The sequence below is a fragment of the Labrus bergylta genome, chromosome 11, assembly GCF_963930695.1.
Source record: "Labrus bergylta chromosome 11, fLabBer1.1, whole genome shotgun sequence".
Taxonomy (NCBI): Eukaryota; Metazoa; Chordata; class Actinopteri; order Labriformes; family Labridae; genus Labrus; species Labrus bergylta.
The window spans coordinates 29,077,354-29,092,150 of NC_089205.1; the positions used below are offsets into that span (position 1 = coordinate 29,077,354).

At 43.5% G+C, this 14,797-nt stretch overlaps 38 non-coding genes across 38 annotated transcripts; all 38 read right to left on the reverse strand.

Moving 5' to 3' along the window:
* Positions 1–209: 209 nt before the first annotated feature.
* On the reverse strand, positions 210–326 carry LOC136180830 (U5 spliceosomal RNA). Its single transcript, XR_010667454.1, has one exon. It is a non-coding gene; the product is annotated as a U5 spliceosomal RNA (small nuclear RNA).
* Positions 327–595: 269 nt separating this feature from the next.
* Positions 596–712, reverse strand: LOC114921567 (U5 spliceosomal RNA). Its single transcript, XR_003809872.1, has one exon. It is a non-coding gene; the product is annotated as a U5 spliceosomal RNA (small nuclear RNA).
* A 269-nt stretch (positions 713–981) lies between these two features.
* Positions 982–1,098, reverse strand: LOC114921596 (U5 spliceosomal RNA). Its single transcript, XR_003809902.2, has one exon. It is a non-coding gene; the product is annotated as a U5 spliceosomal RNA (small nuclear RNA).
* Positions 1,099–1,367: 269 nt separating this feature from the next.
* On the reverse strand, positions 1,368–1,484 carry LOC114921595 (U5 spliceosomal RNA). The gene has a single exon (XR_003809901.2). It is a non-coding gene; the product is annotated as a U5 spliceosomal RNA (small nuclear RNA).
* A 269-nt stretch (positions 1,485–1,753) lies between these two features.
* LOC136180841 (U5 spliceosomal RNA) lies at positions 1,754–1,870 on the reverse strand. The gene has a single exon (XR_010667465.1). It is a non-coding gene; the product is annotated as a U5 spliceosomal RNA (small nuclear RNA).
* Positions 1,871–2,139: 269 nt separating this feature from the next.
* Positions 2,140–2,256, reverse strand: LOC114921544 (U5 spliceosomal RNA). Its single transcript, XR_003809849.2, has one exon. It is a non-coding gene; the product is annotated as a U5 spliceosomal RNA (small nuclear RNA).
* Positions 2,257–2,525: 269 nt separating this feature from the next.
* On the reverse strand, positions 2,526–2,642 carry LOC114921566 (U5 spliceosomal RNA). The gene has a single exon (XR_003809871.2). It is a non-coding gene; the product is annotated as a U5 spliceosomal RNA (small nuclear RNA).
* Positions 2,643–2,911: 269 nt separating this feature from the next.
* On the reverse strand, positions 2,912–3,028 carry LOC114921565 (U5 spliceosomal RNA). Its single transcript, XR_003809870.1, has one exon. It is a non-coding gene; the product is annotated as a U5 spliceosomal RNA (small nuclear RNA).
* Positions 3,029–3,297: 269 nt separating this feature from the next.
* Positions 3,298–3,414, reverse strand: LOC114921564 (U5 spliceosomal RNA). Its single transcript, XR_003809869.1, has one exon. It is a non-coding gene; the product is annotated as a U5 spliceosomal RNA (small nuclear RNA).
* Positions 3,415–3,683: 269 nt separating this feature from the next.
* On the reverse strand, positions 3,684–3,800 carry LOC114921563 (U5 spliceosomal RNA). The gene has a single exon (XR_003809868.2). It is a non-coding gene; the product is annotated as a U5 spliceosomal RNA (small nuclear RNA).
* A 269-nt stretch (positions 3,801–4,069) lies between these two features.
* Positions 4,070–4,186, reverse strand: LOC114921562 (U5 spliceosomal RNA). The gene has a single exon (XR_003809867.1). It is a non-coding gene; the product is annotated as a U5 spliceosomal RNA (small nuclear RNA).
* A 269-nt stretch (positions 4,187–4,455) lies between these two features.
* On the reverse strand, positions 4,456–4,572 carry LOC114921560 (U5 spliceosomal RNA). The gene has a single exon (XR_003809865.1). It is a non-coding gene; the product is annotated as a U5 spliceosomal RNA (small nuclear RNA).
* A 269-nt stretch (positions 4,573–4,841) lies between these two features.
* Positions 4,842–4,958, reverse strand: LOC114921559 (U5 spliceosomal RNA). The gene has a single exon (XR_003809864.1). It is a non-coding gene; the product is annotated as a U5 spliceosomal RNA (small nuclear RNA).
* A 269-nt stretch (positions 4,959–5,227) lies between these two features.
* On the reverse strand, positions 5,228–5,344 carry LOC114921558 (U5 spliceosomal RNA). The gene has a single exon (XR_003809863.1). It is a non-coding gene; the product is annotated as a U5 spliceosomal RNA (small nuclear RNA).
* A 269-nt stretch (positions 5,345–5,613) lies between these two features.
* Positions 5,614–5,730, reverse strand: LOC136180716 (U5 spliceosomal RNA). The gene has a single exon (XR_010667340.1). It is a non-coding gene; the product is annotated as a U5 spliceosomal RNA (small nuclear RNA).
* A 269-nt stretch (positions 5,731–5,999) lies between these two features.
* LOC136180717 (U5 spliceosomal RNA) lies at positions 6,000–6,116 on the reverse strand. Its single transcript, XR_010667341.1, has one exon. It is a non-coding gene; the product is annotated as a U5 spliceosomal RNA (small nuclear RNA).
* Positions 6,117–6,385: 269 nt separating this feature from the next.
* Positions 6,386–6,502, reverse strand: LOC136180718 (U5 spliceosomal RNA). Its single transcript, XR_010667342.1, has one exon. It is a non-coding gene; the product is annotated as a U5 spliceosomal RNA (small nuclear RNA).
* Positions 6,503–6,771: 269 nt separating this feature from the next.
* On the reverse strand, positions 6,772–6,888 carry LOC114921593 (U5 spliceosomal RNA). Its single transcript, XR_003809899.2, has one exon. It is a non-coding gene; the product is annotated as a U5 spliceosomal RNA (small nuclear RNA).
* A 269-nt stretch (positions 6,889–7,157) lies between these two features.
* LOC136180840 (U5 spliceosomal RNA) lies at positions 7,158–7,274 on the reverse strand. The gene has a single exon (XR_010667464.1). It is a non-coding gene; the product is annotated as a U5 spliceosomal RNA (small nuclear RNA).
* A 269-nt stretch (positions 7,275–7,543) lies between these two features.
* LOC136180719 (U5 spliceosomal RNA) lies at positions 7,544–7,660 on the reverse strand. Its single transcript, XR_010667343.1, has one exon. It is a non-coding gene; the product is annotated as a U5 spliceosomal RNA (small nuclear RNA).
* A 269-nt stretch (positions 7,661–7,929) lies between these two features.
* On the reverse strand, positions 7,930–8,046 carry LOC136180807 (U5 spliceosomal RNA). The gene has a single exon (XR_010667431.1). It is a non-coding gene; the product is annotated as a U5 spliceosomal RNA (small nuclear RNA).
* Positions 8,047–8,315: 269 nt separating this feature from the next.
* Positions 8,316–8,432, reverse strand: LOC136180831 (U5 spliceosomal RNA). Its single transcript, XR_010667455.1, has one exon. It is a non-coding gene; the product is annotated as a U5 spliceosomal RNA (small nuclear RNA).
* Positions 8,433–8,701: 269 nt separating this feature from the next.
* On the reverse strand, positions 8,702–8,818 carry LOC136180832 (U5 spliceosomal RNA). The gene has a single exon (XR_010667456.1). It is a non-coding gene; the product is annotated as a U5 spliceosomal RNA (small nuclear RNA).
* A 269-nt stretch (positions 8,819–9,087) lies between these two features.
* LOC136180720 (U5 spliceosomal RNA) lies at positions 9,088–9,204 on the reverse strand. The gene has a single exon (XR_010667344.1). It is a non-coding gene; the product is annotated as a U5 spliceosomal RNA (small nuclear RNA).
* Positions 9,205–9,473: 269 nt separating this feature from the next.
* On the reverse strand, positions 9,474–9,590 carry LOC136180721 (U5 spliceosomal RNA). The gene has a single exon (XR_010667345.1). It is a non-coding gene; the product is annotated as a U5 spliceosomal RNA (small nuclear RNA).
* A 269-nt stretch (positions 9,591–9,859) lies between these two features.
* Positions 9,860–9,976, reverse strand: LOC136180723 (U5 spliceosomal RNA). The gene has a single exon (XR_010667347.1). It is a non-coding gene; the product is annotated as a U5 spliceosomal RNA (small nuclear RNA).
* A 269-nt stretch (positions 9,977–10,245) lies between these two features.
* On the reverse strand, positions 10,246–10,362 carry LOC136180775 (U5 spliceosomal RNA). The gene has a single exon (XR_010667399.1). It is a non-coding gene; the product is annotated as a U5 spliceosomal RNA (small nuclear RNA).
* A 269-nt stretch (positions 10,363–10,631) lies between these two features.
* Positions 10,632–10,748, reverse strand: LOC136180724 (U5 spliceosomal RNA). Its single transcript, XR_010667348.1, has one exon. It is a non-coding gene; the product is annotated as a U5 spliceosomal RNA (small nuclear RNA).
* A 269-nt stretch (positions 10,749–11,017) lies between these two features.
* LOC114921645 (U5 spliceosomal RNA) lies at positions 11,018–11,134 on the reverse strand. The gene has a single exon (XR_003809951.2). It is a non-coding gene; the product is annotated as a U5 spliceosomal RNA (small nuclear RNA).
* A 269-nt stretch (positions 11,135–11,403) lies between these two features.
* LOC136180725 (U5 spliceosomal RNA) lies at positions 11,404–11,520 on the reverse strand. Its single transcript, XR_010667349.1, has one exon. It is a non-coding gene; the product is annotated as a U5 spliceosomal RNA (small nuclear RNA).
* Positions 11,521–11,789: 269 nt separating this feature from the next.
* On the reverse strand, positions 11,790–11,906 carry LOC136180808 (U5 spliceosomal RNA). Its single transcript, XR_010667432.1, has one exon. It is a non-coding gene; the product is annotated as a U5 spliceosomal RNA (small nuclear RNA).
* Positions 11,907–12,175: 269 nt separating this feature from the next.
* LOC136180833 (U5 spliceosomal RNA) lies at positions 12,176–12,292 on the reverse strand. The gene has a single exon (XR_010667457.1). It is a non-coding gene; the product is annotated as a U5 spliceosomal RNA (small nuclear RNA).
* A 269-nt stretch (positions 12,293–12,561) lies between these two features.
* LOC136180809 (U5 spliceosomal RNA) lies at positions 12,562–12,678 on the reverse strand. The gene has a single exon (XR_010667433.1). It is a non-coding gene; the product is annotated as a U5 spliceosomal RNA (small nuclear RNA).
* Positions 12,679–12,947: 269 nt separating this feature from the next.
* Positions 12,948–13,064, reverse strand: LOC136180834 (U5 spliceosomal RNA). The gene has a single exon (XR_010667458.1). It is a non-coding gene; the product is annotated as a U5 spliceosomal RNA (small nuclear RNA).
* A 269-nt stretch (positions 13,065–13,333) lies between these two features.
* On the reverse strand, positions 13,334–13,450 carry LOC136180726 (U5 spliceosomal RNA). Its single transcript, XR_010667350.1, has one exon. It is a non-coding gene; the product is annotated as a U5 spliceosomal RNA (small nuclear RNA).
* A 269-nt stretch (positions 13,451–13,719) lies between these two features.
* On the reverse strand, positions 13,720–13,836 carry LOC136180727 (U5 spliceosomal RNA). The gene has a single exon (XR_010667351.1). It is a non-coding gene; the product is annotated as a U5 spliceosomal RNA (small nuclear RNA).
* Positions 13,837–14,105: 269 nt separating this feature from the next.
* On the reverse strand, positions 14,106–14,222 carry LOC136180728 (U5 spliceosomal RNA). Its single transcript, XR_010667352.1, has one exon. It is a non-coding gene; the product is annotated as a U5 spliceosomal RNA (small nuclear RNA).
* A 269-nt stretch (positions 14,223–14,491) lies between these two features.
* Positions 14,492–14,608, reverse strand: LOC136180729 (U5 spliceosomal RNA). Its single transcript, XR_010667353.1, has one exon. It is a non-coding gene; the product is annotated as a U5 spliceosomal RNA (small nuclear RNA).
* Positions 14,609–14,797: the final 189 nt, after the last annotated feature.

Genomic DNA, 14,797 nt, shown 5'->3' on the forward strand with positions numbered 1-14,797 from the left:
AGCCTGACTTGTCGCACACTATGTGCATGTGCATCCCTGCCACAGTCTTTATGCAATAGAAATTCCCTTATCTTCTTGTACACTTTTTCTAATTGGTCATCACAGCAGCTGCATATTTGCAAATCTAGCCACTAATCACTCTACAATTTGGCTCAAGATCTCAGGCCAAGTTGCATTGGGTAGATTGTTTGTTTTCCACATAATAGAGAGGCTCAGCTACAAGGCTAAGCCTGCCAAAAATAAGTTGAACTCAATAGTGTTCATCTCCACGGAAGTCTTTAGTAAAAGGCGAAAGACTTGTACGATATGAAGAGAAACCCGAGTATGTCAGGCTCATCGTAAAGGGCAGGATAACACACGTCGTCCTGGCCACTACACTCACGGCAAGCCTGACTTGTCGCACACTATGTGCATGTGCATCCCTGCCACAGTCTTTATGCAATAGAAATTCCGTTATCTTCTTGTACACGTTTTCTAATTGGTCATCACAGCAGCTGCATATTTGCAAATCTAGCCACTAATCACTCTACAATTTGGCTCAAGGTCTCAGGCCAAGTTGCATTGGGTAGATTGTTTGTTTTCCACATAATAGAGAGGCTCAGCTACAAGGCTAAGCCTGCCAAAAATAAGTTGAACTCAATAGTGTTCCTCTCCACGGAAGTCTTTAGTAAAAGGCGAAAGACTTGTACGATATGAAGAGAAACCCGAGTATGTCAGGCTCATCGTAAAGGGCAGGATAACACACGTCGTCCTGGCCACTACACTCACGGTAAGCCTGACTTGTCGCACACTATGTGCATGTGCATCCCTGCCACAGTCTTTATGCAATAGAAATTCCCTTATCTTCTTGTACACTTTTTCTAATTGGTCATCACAGCAGCTGCATATTTGCAAATCTAGCCACTAATCACTCTACAATTTGGCTCAAGATCTCAGGCCAAGTTGCATTGGGTAGATTGTTTGTTTTCCACATAATAGAGAGGCTCAGCTACAAGGCTAAGCCTGCCAAAAATAAGTTGAACTCAATAGTGTTCCTCTCCACGGAAGTCTTTAGTAAAAGGCGAAAGACTTGTACGATATGAAGAGAAACCCGAGTATGTCAGGCTCATCGTAAAGGGCAGGATAACACACGTCGTCCTGGCCACTACACTCACGGTAAGCCTGACTTGTCGCATACTATGTGCATGTGCATCCCTGCCACAGTCTTTATGCAATAGAAATTCCCTTATCTTCTTGTACACTTTTTCTAATTGGTCATCACAGCAGCTGCATATTTGCAAATCTAGCCACTAATCACTCCACAATTTGGCTCAAGATCTCAGGCCAAGTTGCATTGGGTAGATTGTTTGTTTTCCACATAATAGAGAGGCTCAGCTACAAGGCTAAGCCTGCCAAAAATAAGTTGAACTCAATAGTGTTCCTCTCCACGGAAGTCTTTAGTAAAAGGCGAAAGACTTGTACGATATGAAGAGAAACCCGAGTATGTCAGGCTCATCGTAAAGGGCAGGATAACACACGTCGTCCTGGCCACTACACTCACGGTAAGCCTGACTTGTCGCATACTATGTGCATGTGCATCCCTGCCACAGTCTTTATGCAATAGAAATTCCCTTATCTTCTTGTACACTTTTTCTAATTGGTCATCACAGCAGCTGCATATTTGCAAATCTAGCCACTAATCACTCCACAATTTGGCTCAAGATCTCAGGCCAAGTTGCATTGGGTAGATTGTTTGTTTTCCACATAACAGAGAGGCTCAGCTACAAGGCTAAGCCTGCCAAAAATCAGTTGAACTCAATAGTGTTCTTCTCCACGGAAGTCTTTAGTAAAAGGCGAAAGACTTGTACGATATGAAGAGAAACCCGAGTATGTCAGGCTTATCGTAAAGGGCAGGATAACACACGTCGTCCTGGCCACTACACTCACGGTAAGCCTGACTTGTCGCATACTATGTGCATGTGCATCCCTGCCACAGTCTTTATGCAATAGAAATTCCCTTATCTTCTTGTACACTTTTTCTAATTGGTCATCACAGCAGCTGCATATTTGCAAATCTAGCCACTAATCACTCTACAATTTGGCTCAAGATCTCAGGCCAAGTTGCATTGGGTAGATTGTTTGTTTTCCACATAATAGAGAGGCTCAGCTACAAGGCTAAGCCTGCCAAAAATAAGTTGAACTCAATAGTGTTCCTCTCCACGGAAGTCTTTAGTAAAAGGCGAAAGACTTGTACGATATGAAGAGAAACCCGAGTATGTCAGGCTCATCGTAAAGGGCAGGATAACACACGTCGTCCTGGCCACTACACTCACGGTAAGCCTGACTTGTCGCATACTATGTGCATGTGCATCCCTGCCACAGTCTTTATGCAATAGAAATTCCCTTATCTTCTTGTACACTTTTTCTAATTGGTCATCACAGCAGCTGCATATTTGCAAATCTAGCCACTAATCACTCCACAATTTGGCTCAAGATCTCAGGCCAAGTTGCATTGGGTAGATTGTTTGTTTTCCACATAATAGAGAGGCTCAGCTACAAGGCTAAGCCTGCCAAAAATCAGTTGAACTCAATAGTGTTCCTCTCCACGGAAGTCTTTAGTAAAAGGCGAAAGACTTGTACGATATGAAGAGAAACCCGAGTATGTCAGGCTTATCGTAAAGGGCAGGATAACACACGTCGTCCTGGCCACTACACTCACGGTAAGCCTGACTTGTCGCATACTATGTGCATGTGCATCCCTGCCACAGTCTTTATGCAATAGAAATTCCCTTATCTTCTTGTACACTTTTTCTAATTGGTCATCACAGCAGCTGCATATTTGCAAATCTAGCCACTAATCACTCTACAATTTGGCTCAAGATCTCAGGCCAAGTTGCATTGGGTAGATTGTTTGTTTTCCACATAATAGAGAGGCTCAGCTACAAGGCTAAGCCTGCCAAAAATAAGTTGAACTCAATAGTGTTCCTCTCCACGGAAGTCTTTAGTAAAAGGCGAAAGACTTGTACGATATGAAGAGAAACCCGAGTATGTCAGGCTCATCGTAAAGGGCAGGATAACACACGTCGTCCTGGCCACTACACTCACGGTAAGCCTAACTTGTCGCATACTATGTGCATGTGCATCCCTGCCACAGTCTTTATGCAATAGAAATTCCCTTATCTTCTTGTACACTTTTTCTAATTGGTCATCACAGCAGCTGCATATTTGCAAATCTAGCCACTAATCACTCTACAATTTGGCTCAAGATCTCAGGCCAAGTTGCATTGGGTAGATTGTTTGTTTTCCACATAATAGAGAGGCTCAGCTACAAGGCTAAGCCTGCCAAAAATAAGTTGAACTCAATAGTGTTCCTCTCCACGGAAGTCTTTAGTAAAAGGCGAAAGACTTGTACGATATGAAGAGAAACCCGAGTATGTCAGGCTCATCGTAAAGGGCAGGATAACACACGTCGTCCTGGCCACTACACTCACGGTAAGCCTGACTTGTCGCATACTATGTGCATGTGCATCCCTGCCACAGTCTTTATGCAATAGAAATTCCCTTATCTTCTTGTACACTTTTTCTAATTGGTCATCACAGCAGCTGCATATTTGCAAATCTAGCCACTAATCACTCTACAATTTGGCTCAAGGTCTCAGGCCAAGTTGCATTGGGTAGATTGTTTGTTTTCCACATAATAGAGAGGCTCAGCTACAAGGCTAAGCCTGCCAAAAATAAGTTGAACTCAATAGTGTTCCTCTCCACGGAAGTTTTTAGTAAAAGGCGAAAGACTTGTACGATATGAAGAGAAACCCGAGTATGTCAGGCTCATCGTAAAGGGCAGGATAACACACGTCGTCCTGGCCACTACACTCACGGCAAGCCTGACTTGTCGCACACTATGTGCATGTGCATCCCTGCCACAGTCTTTATGCAATAGAAATTCCGTTATCTTCTTGTACACGTTTTCTAATTGGTCATCACAGCAGCTGCATATTTGCAAATCTAGCCACTAATCACTCTACAATTTGGCTCAAGATCTCAGGCCAAGTTGCATTGGGTAGATTGTTTGTTTTCCACATAATAGAGAGGCTCAGCTACAAGGCTAAGCCTGCCAAAAATAAGTTGAACTCAATAGTGTTCCTCTCCACGGAAGTCTTTAGTAAAAGGCGAAAGACTTGTACGATATGAAGAGAAACCCGAGTATGTCAGGCTCATCGTAAAGGGCAGGATAACACACGTCGTCCTGGCCACTACACTCACGGTAAGCCTGACTTGTCGCACACTATGTGCATGTGCATCCCTGCCACAGTCTTTATGCAATAGAAATTCCCTTATCTTCTTGTACACTTTTTCTAATTGGTCATCACAGCAGCTGCATATTTGCAAATCTAGCCACTAATCACTCTACAATTTGGCTCAAGATCTCAGGCCAAGTTGCATTGGGTAGATTGTTTGTTTTCCACATAATAGAGAGGCTCAGCTACAAGGCTAAGCCTGCCAAAAATAAGTTGAACTCAATAGTGTTCCTCTCCACGGAAGTCTTTAGTAAAAGGCGAAAGACTTGTACGATATGAAGAGAAACCCGAGTATGTCAGGCTCATCGTAAAGGGCAGGATAACACACGTCGTCCTGGCCACTACACTCACGGCAAGCCTGACTTGTCGCACACTATGTGCATGTGCATCCCTGCCACAGTCTTTATGCAATAGAAATTCCGTTATCTTCTTGTACACGTTTTCTAATTGGTCATCACAGCAGCTGCATATTTGCAAATCTAGCCACTAATCACTCTACAATTTGGCTCAAGGTCTCAGGCCAAGTTGCATTGGGTAGATTGTTTGTTTTCCACATAATAGAGAGGCTCAGCTACAAGGCTAAGCCTGCCAAAAATAAGTTGAACTCAATAGTGTTCCTCTCCACGGAAGTCTTTAGTAAAAGGCGAAAGACTTGTACGATATGAAGAGAAACCCGAGTATGTCAGGCTCATCGTAAAGGGCAGGATAACACACGTCGTCCTGGCCACTACACTCACGGTAAGCCTGACTTGTCGCACACTATGTGCATGTGCATCCCTGCCACAGTCTTTATGCAATAGAAATTCCCTTATCTTCTTGTACACTTTTTCTAATTGGTCATCACAGCAGCTGCATATTTGCAAATCTAGCCACTAATCACTCTACAATTTGGCTCAAGGTCTCAGGCCAAGTTGCATTGGGTAGATTGTTTGTTTTCCACATAATAGAGAGGCTCAGCTACAAGGCTAAGCCTGCCAAAAATAAGTTGAACTCAATAGTGTTCCTCTCCACGGAAGTCTTTAGTAAAAGGCGAAAGACTTGTACGATATGAAGAGAAACCCGAGTATGTCAGGCTCATCGTAAAGGGCAGGATAACACACGTCGTCCTGGCCACTACACTCACGGCAAGCCTGACTTGTCGCACACTATGTGCATGTGCATCCCTGCCACAGTCTTTATGCAATAGAAATTCCGTTATCTTCTTGTACACGTTTTCTAATTGGTCATCACAGCAGCTGCATATTTGCAAATCTAGCCACTAATCACTCTACAATTTGGCTCAAGATCTCAGGCCAAGTTGCATTGGGTAGATTGTTTGTTTTCCACATAATAGAGAGGCTCAGCTACAAGGCTAAGCCTGCCAAAAATAAGTTGAACTCAATAGTGTTCCTCTCCACGGAAGTCTTTAGTAAAAGGCGAAAGACTTGTACGATATGAAGAGAAACCCGAGTATGTCAGGCTCATCGTAAAGGGCAGGATAACACACGTCGTCCTGGCCACTACACTCACGGTAAGCCTGACTTGTCGCATACTATGTGCATGTGCATCCCTGCCACAGTCTTTATGCAATAGAAATTCCCTTATCTTCTTGTACACTTTTTCTAATTGGTCATCACAGCAGCTGCATATTTGCAAATCTAGCCACTAATCACTCTACAATTTGGCTCAAGATCTCAGGCCAAGTTGCATTGGGTAGATTGTTTGTTTTCCACATAATAGAGAGGCTCAGCTACAAGGCTAAGCCTGCCAAAAATAAGTTGAACTCAATAGTGTTCCTCTCCACGGAAGTCTTTAGTAAAAGGCGAAAGACTTGTACGATATGAAGAGAAACCCGAGTATGTCAGGCTCATCGTAAAGGGCAGGATAACACACGTCGTCCTGGCCACTACACTCACGGTAAGCCTGACTTGTCGCATACTATGTGCATGTGCATCCCTGCCACAGTCTTTATGCAATAGAAATTCCCTTATCTTCTTGTACACTTTTTCTAATTGGTCATCACAGCAGCTGCATATTTGCAAATCTAGCCACTAATCACTCTACAATTTGGCTCAAGATCTCAGGCCAAGTTGCATTGGGTAGATTGTTTGTTTTCCACATAATAGAGAGGCTCAGCTACAAGGCTAAGCCTGCCAAAAATAAGTTGAACTCAATAGTGTTCCTCTCCACGGAAGTCTTTAGTAAAAGGCGAAAGACTTGTACGATATGAAGAGAAACCCGAGTATGTCAGGCTCATCGTAAAGGGCAGGATAACACACGTCGTCCTGGCCACTACACTCACGGTAAGCCTGACTTGTCGCATACTATGTGCATGTGCATCCCTGCCACAGTCTTTATGCAATAGAAATTCCCTTATCTTCTTGTACACTTTTTCTAATTGGTCATCACAGCAGCTGCATATTTGCAAATCTAGCCACTAATCACTCCACAATTTGGCTCAAGATCTCAGGCCAAGTTGCATTGGGTAGATTGTTTGTTTTCCACATAATAGAGAGGCTCAGCTACAAGGCTAAGCCTGCCAAAAATAAGTTGAACTCAATAGTGTTCCTCTCCACGGAAGTCTTTAGTAAAAGGCGAAAGACTTGTACGATATGAAGAGAAACCCGAGTATGTCAGGCTCATCGTAAAGGGCAGGATAACACACGTCGTCCTGGCCACTACACTCACGGTAAGCCTGACTTGTCGCATACTATGTGCATGTGCATCCCTGCCACAGTCTTTATGCAATAGAAATTCCCTTATCTTCTTGTACACTTTTTCTAATTGGTCATCACAGCAGCTGCATATTTGCAAATCTAGCCACTAATCACTCTACAATTTGGCTCAAGATCTCAGGCCAAGTTGCATTGGGTAGATTGTTTGTTTTCCACATAATAGAGAGGCTCAGCTACAAGGCTAAGCCTGCCAAAAATCAGTTGAACTCAATAGTGTTCCTCTCCACGGAAGTCTTTAATAAAAGGCGAAAGACTTGTACGATATGAAGAGAAACCCGAGTATGTCAGGCTTATCGTAAAGGGCAGGATAACACACGTCGTCCTGGCCACTACACTCACGGTAAGCCTGACTTGTCGCATACTATGTGCATGTGCATCCCTGCCACAGTCTTTATGCAATAGAAATTCCCTTATCTTCTTGTACACTTTTTCTAATTGGTCATCACAGCAGCTGCATATTTGCAAATCTAGCCACTAATCACTCTACAATTTGGCTCAAGATCTCAGGCCAAGTTGCATTGGGTAGATTGTTTGTTTTCCACATAATAGAGAGGCTCAGCTACAAGGCTAAGCCTGCCAAAAATAAGTTGAACTCAATAGTGTTCCTCTCCACGGAAGTCTTTAGTAAAAGGCGAAAGACTTGTACGATATGAAGAGAAACCCGAGTATGTCAGGCTCATCGTACAGGGCAGGATAACACACGTCGTCCTGGCCACTACACTCACGGTAAGCCTAACTTGTCGCATACTATGTGCATGTGCATCCCTGCCACAGTCTTTATGCAATAGAAATTCCCTTATCTTCTTGTACACTTTTTCTAATTGGTCATCACAGCAGCTGCATATTTGCAAATCTAGCCACTAATCACTCTACAATTTGGCTCAAGATCTCAGGCCAAGTTGCATTGGGTAGATTGTTTGTTTTCCACATAATAGAGAGGCTCAGCTACAAGGCTAAGCCTGCCAAAAATAAGTTGAACTCAATAGCGTTCCTCTCCACGGAAGTCTTTAGTAAAAGGCGAAAGACTTGTACGATATGAAGAGAAACCCGAGTATGTCAGGCTCATCGTAAAGGGCAGGATAACACACGTCGTCCTGGCCACTACACTCACGGTAAGCCTGACTTGTCGCACACTATGTGCATGTGCATCCCTGCCACAGTCTTTATGCAATAGAAATTCCCTTATCTTCTTGTACACTTTTTCTAATTGGTCATCACAGCAGCTGCATATTTGCAAATCTAGCCACTAATCACTCTACAATTTGGCTCAAGATCTCAGGCCAAGTTGCATTGGGTAGATTGTTTGTTTTCCACATAATAGAGAGGCTCAGCTACAAGGCTAAGCCTGCCAAAAATAAGTTGAACTCAATAGTGTTCATCTCCACGGAAGTCTTTAGTAAAAGGCGAAAGACTTGTACGATATGAAGAGAAACCCGAGTATGTCAGGCTCATCGTAAAGGGCAGGATAACACACGTCGTCCTGGCCACTACACTCACGGCAAGCCTGACTTGTCGCACACTATGTGCATGTGCATCCCTGCCACAGTCTTTATGCAATAGAAATTCCGTTATCTTCTTGTACACGTTTTCTAATTGGTCATCACAGCAGCTGCATATTTGCAAATCTAGCCACTAATCACTCTACAATTTGGCTCAAGATCTCAGGCCAAGTTGCATTGGGTAGATTGTTTGTTTTCCACATAATAGAGAGGCTCAGCTACAAGGCTAAGCCTGCCAAAAATAAGTTGAACTCAATAGTGTTCATCTCCACGGAAGTCTTTAGTAAAAGGCGAAAGACTTGTACGATATGAAGAGAAACCCGAGTATGTCAGGCTCATCGTAAAGGGCAGGATAACACACGTCGTCCTGGCCACTACACTCACGGCAAGCCTGACTTGTCGCACACTATGTGCATGTGCATCCCTGCCACAGTCTTTATGCAATAGAAATTCCGTTATCTTCTTGTACACGTTTTCTAATTGGTCATCACAGCAGCTGCATATTTGCAAATCTAGCCACTAATCACTCTACAATTTGGCTCAAGGTCTCAGGCCAAGTTGCATTGGGTAGATTGTTTGTTTTCCACATAATAGAGAGGCTCAGCTACAAGGCTAAGCCTGCCAAAAATAAGTTGAACTCAATAGTGTTCCTCTCCACGGAAGTCTTTAGTAAAAGGCGAAAGACTTGTACGATATGAAGAGAAACCCGAGTATGTCAGGCTCATCGTAAAGGGCAGGATAACACACGTCGTCCTGGCCACTACACTCACGGTAAGCCTGACTTGTCGCACACTATGTGCATGTGCATCCCTGCCACAGTCTTTATGCAATAGAAATTCCCTTATCTTCTTGTACACTTTTTCTAATTGGTCATCACAGCAGCTGCATATTTGCAAATCTAGCCACTAATCACTCTACAATTTGGCTCAAGATCTCAGGCCAAGTTGCATTGGGTAGATTGTTTGTTTTCCACATAATAGAGAGGCTCAGCTACAAGGCTAAGCCTGCCAAAAATAAGTTGAACTCAATAGTGTTCCTCTCCACGGAAGTCTTTAGTAAAAGGCGAAAGACTTGTACGATATGAAGAGAAACCCGAGTATGTCAGGCTCATCGTAAAGGGCAGGATAACACACGTCGTCCTGGCCACTACACTCACGGTAAGCCTGACTTGTCGCATACTATGTGCATGTGCATCCCTGCCACAGTCTTTATGCAATAGAAATTCCCTTATCTTCTTGTACACTTTTTCTAATTGGTCATCACAGCAGCTGCATATTTGCAAATCTAGCCACTAATCACTCCACAATTTGGCTCAAGATCTCAGGCCAAGTTGCATTGGGTAGATTGTTTGTTTTCCACATAATAGAGAGGCTCAGCTACAAGGCTAAGCCTGCCAAAAATAAGTTGAACTCAATAGTGTTCCTCTCCACGGAAGTCTTTAGTAAAAGGCGAAAGACTTGTACGATATGAAGAGAAACCCGAGTATGTCAGGCTCATCGTAAAGGGCAGGATAACACACGTCGTCCTGGCCACTACACTCACGGTAAGCCTGACTTGTCGCATACTATGTGCATGTGCATCCCTGCCACAGTCTTTATGCAATAGAAATTCCCTTATCTTCTTGTACACTTTTTCTAATTGGTCATCACAGCAGCTGCATATTTGCAAATCTAGCCACTAATCACTCTACAATTTGGCTCAAGATCTCAGGCCAAGTTGCATTGGGTAGATTGTTTGTTTTCCACATAATAGAGAGGCTCAGCTACAAGGCTAAGCCTGCCAAAAATCAGTTGAACTCAATAGTGTTCCTCTCCACGGAAGTCTTTAGTAAAAGGCGAAAGACTTGTACGATATGAAGAGAAACCCGAGTATGTCAGGCTTATCGTAAAGGGCAGGATAACACACGTCGTCCTGGCCACTACACTCACGGTAAGCCTGACTTGTCGCATACTATGTGCATGTGCATCCCTGCCACAGTCTTTATGCAATAGAAATTCCCTTATCTTCTTGTACACTTTTTCTAATTGGTCATCACAGCAGCTGCATATTTGCAAATCTAGCCACTAATCACTCTACAATTTGGCTCAAGATCTCAGGCCAAGTTGCATTGGGTAGATTGTTTGTTTTCCACATAATAGAGAGGCTCAGCTACAAGGCTAAGCCTGCCAAAAATAAGTTGAACTCAATAGTGTTCCTCTCCACGGAAGTCTTTAGTAAAAGGCGAAAGACTTGTACGATATGAAGAGAAACCCGAGTATGTCAGGCTCATCGTAAAGGGCAGGATAACACACGTCGTCCTGGCCACTACACTCACGGTAAGCCTGACTTGTCGCATACTATGTGCATGTGCATCCCTGCCACAGTCTTTATGCAATAGAAATTCCCTTATCTTCTTGTACACTTTTTCTAATTGGTCATCACAGCAGCTGCATATTTGCAAATCTAGCCACTAATCACTCTACAATTTGGCTCAAGATCTCAGGCCAAGTTGCATTGGGTAGATTGTTTGTTTTCCACATAATAGAGAGGCTCAGCTACAAGGCTAAGCCTGCCAAAAATCAGTTGAACTCAATAGTGTTCCTCTCCACGGAAGTCTTTAGTAAAAGGCGAAAGACTTGTACGATATGAAGAGAAACCCGAGTATGTCAGGCTTATCGTAAAGGGCAGGATAACACACGTCGTCCTGGCCACTACACTCACGGTAAGCCTGACTTGTCGCATACTATGTGCATGTGCATCCCTGCCACAGTCTTTATGCAATAGAAATTCCCTTATCTTCTTGTACACTTTTTCTAATTGGTCATCACAGCAGCTGCATATTTGCAAATCTAGCCACTAATCACTCTACAATTTGGCTCAAGATCTCAGGCCAAGTTGCATTGGGTAGATTGTTTGTTTTCCACATAATAGAGAGGCTCAGCTACAAGGCTAAGCCTGCCAAAAATAAGTTGAACTCAATAGTGTTCCTCTCCACGGAAGTCTTTAGTAAAAGGCGAAAGACTTGTACGATATGAAGAGAAACCCGAGTATGTCAGGCTCATCGTAAAGGGCAGGATAACACACGTCGTCCTGGCCACTACACTCACGGTAAGCCTAACTTGTCGCATACTATGTGCATGTGCATCCCTGCCACAGTCTTTATGCAATAGAAATTCCCTTATCTTCTTGTACACTTTTTCTAATTGGTCATCACAGCAGCTGCATATTTGCAAATCTAGCCACTAATCACTCTACAATTTGGCTCAAGATCTCAGGCCAAGTTGCATTGGGTAGATTGTTTGTTTTCCACATAATAGAGAGGCTCAGCTACAAGGCTAAGCCTGCCAAAAATAAGTTGAACTCAATAGCGTTCCTCTCCACGGAAGTCTTTAGTAAAAGGCGAAAGACTTGTACGATATGAAGAGAAACCCGAGTATGTCAGGCTCATCGTAAAGGGCAGGATAACACACGTCGTCCTGGCCACTACACTCACGGTAAGCCTGACTTGTCGCACACTATGTGCATGTGCATCCCTGCCACAGTCTTTATGCAATAGAAATTCCCTTATCTTCTTGTACACTTTTTCTAATTGGTCATCACAGCAGCTGCATATTTGCAAATCTAGCCACTAATCACTCTACAATTTGGCTCAAGATCTCAGGCCAAGTTGCATTGGGTAGATTGTTTGTTTTCCACATAATAGAGAGGCTCAGCTACAAGGCTAAGCCTGCCAAAAATAAGTTGAACTCAATAGTGTTCATCTCCACGGAAGTCTTTAGTAAAAGGCGAAAGACTTGTACGATATGAAGAGAAACCCGAGTATGTCAGGCTCATCGTAAAGGGCAGGATAACACACGTCGTCCTGGCCACTACACTCACGGCAAGCCTGACTTGTCGCACACTATGTGCATGTGCATCCCTGCCACAGTCTTTATGCAATAGAAATTCCGTTATCTTCTTGTACACGTTTTCTAATTGGTCATCACAGCAGCTGCATATTTGCAAATCTAGCCACTAATCACTCTACAATTTGGCTCAAGATCTCAGGCCAAGTTGCATTGGGTAGATTGTTTGTTTTCCACATAATAGAGAGGCTCAGCTACAAGGCTAAGCCTGCCAAAAATAAGTTGAACTCAATAGCGTTCCTCTCCACGGAAGTCTTTAGTAAAAGGCGAAAGACTTGTACGATATGAAGAGAAACCCGAGTATGTCAGGCTCATCGTAAAGGGCAGGATAACACACGTCGTCCTGGCCACTACACTCACGGTAAGCCTGACTTGTCGCACACTATGTGCATGTGCATCCCTGCCACAGTCTTTATGCAATAGAAATTCCCTTATCTTCTTGTACACTTTTTCTAATTGGTCATCACAGCAGCTGCATATTTGCAAATCTAGCCACTAATCACTCTACAATTTGGCTCAAGATCTCAGGCCAAGTTGCATTGGGTAGATTGTTTGTTTTCCACATAATAGAGAGGCTCAGCTACAAGGCTAAGCCTGCCAAAAATAAGTTGAACTCAATAGTGTTCATCTCCACGGAAGTCTTTAGTAAAAGGCGAAAGACTTGTACGATATGAAGAGAAACCCGAGTATGTCAGGCTCATCGTAAAGGGCAGGATAACACACGTCGTCCTGGCCACTACACTCACGGCAAGCCTGACTTGTCGCACACTATGTGCATGTGCATCCCTGCCACAGTCTTTATGCAATAGAAATTCCGTTATCTTCTTGTACACGTTTTCTAATTGGTCATCACAGCAGCTGCATATTTGCAAATCTAGCCACTAATCACTCTACAATTTGGCTCAAGATCTCAGGCCAAGTTGCATTGGGTAGATTGTTTGTTTTCCACATAATAGAGAGGCTCAGCTACAAGGCTAAGCCTGCCAAAAATAAGTTGAACTCAATAGTGTTCCTCTCCACGGAAGTCTTTAGTAAAAGGCGAAAGACTTGTACGATATGAAGAGAAACCCGAGTATGTCAGGCTCATCGTAAAGGGCAGGATAACACACGTCGTCCTGGCCACTACACTCACGGCAAGCCTGACTTGTCGCACACTATGTGCATGTGCATCCCTGCCACAGTCTTTATGCAATAGAAATTCCGTTATCTTCTTGTACACGTTTTCTAATTGGTCATCACAGCAGCTGCATATTTGCAAATCTAGCCACTAATCACTCTACAATTTGGCTCAAGATCTCAGGCCAAGTTGCATTGGGTAGATTGTTTGTTTTCCACATAATAGAGAGGCTCAGCTACAAGGCTAAGCCTGCCAAAAATAAGTTGAACTCAATAGTGTTCCTCTCCACGGAAGTCTTTAGTAAAAGGCGAAAGACTTGTACGATATGAAGAGAAACCCGAGTATGTCAGGCTCATCGTAAAGGGCAGGATAACACACGTCGTCCTGGCCACTACACTCACGGTAAGCCTGACTTGTCGCATACTATGTGCATGTGCATCCCTGCCACAGTCTTTATGCAATAGAAATTCCCTTATCTTCTTGTACACTTTTTCTAATTGGTCATCACAGCAGCTGCATATTTGCAAATCTAGCCACTAATCACTCTACAATTTGGCTCAAGATCTCAGGCCAAGTTGCATTGGGTAGATTGTTTGTTTTCCACATAATAGAGAGGCTCAGCTACAAGGCTAAGCCTGCCAAAAATAAGTTGAACTCAATAGTGTTCCTCTCCACGGAAGTCTTTAGTAAAAGGCGAAAGACTTGTACGATATGAAGAGAAACCCGAGTATGTCAGGCTCATCGTAAAGGGCAGGATAACACACGTCGTCCTGGCCACTACACTCACGGTAAGCCTGACTTGTCGCATACTATGTGCATGTGCATCCCTGCCACAGTCTTTATGCAATAGAAATTCCCTTATCTTCTTGTACACTTTTTCTAATTGGTCATCACAGCAGCTGCATATTTGCAAATCTAGCCACTAATCACTCTACAATTTGGCTCAAGATCTCAGGCCAAGTTGCATTGGGTAGATTGTTTGTTTTCCACATAATAGAGAGGCTCAGCTACAAGGCTAAGCCTGCCAAAAATAAGTTGAACTCAATAGTGTTCCTCTCCACGGAAGTCTTTAGTAAAAGGCGAAAGACTTGTACGATATGAAGAGAAACCCGAGTATGTCAGGCTCATCGTAAAGGGCAGGATAACACACGTCGTCCTGGCCACTACACTCACGGTAAGCCTGACTTGTCGCATACTATGTGCATGTGCATCCCTGCCACAGTCTTTATGCAATAGAAATTCCCTTATCTTCTTGTACACTTTTTCTAATTGGTCATCACAGCAGCTGCATATTTGCAAATCTAGC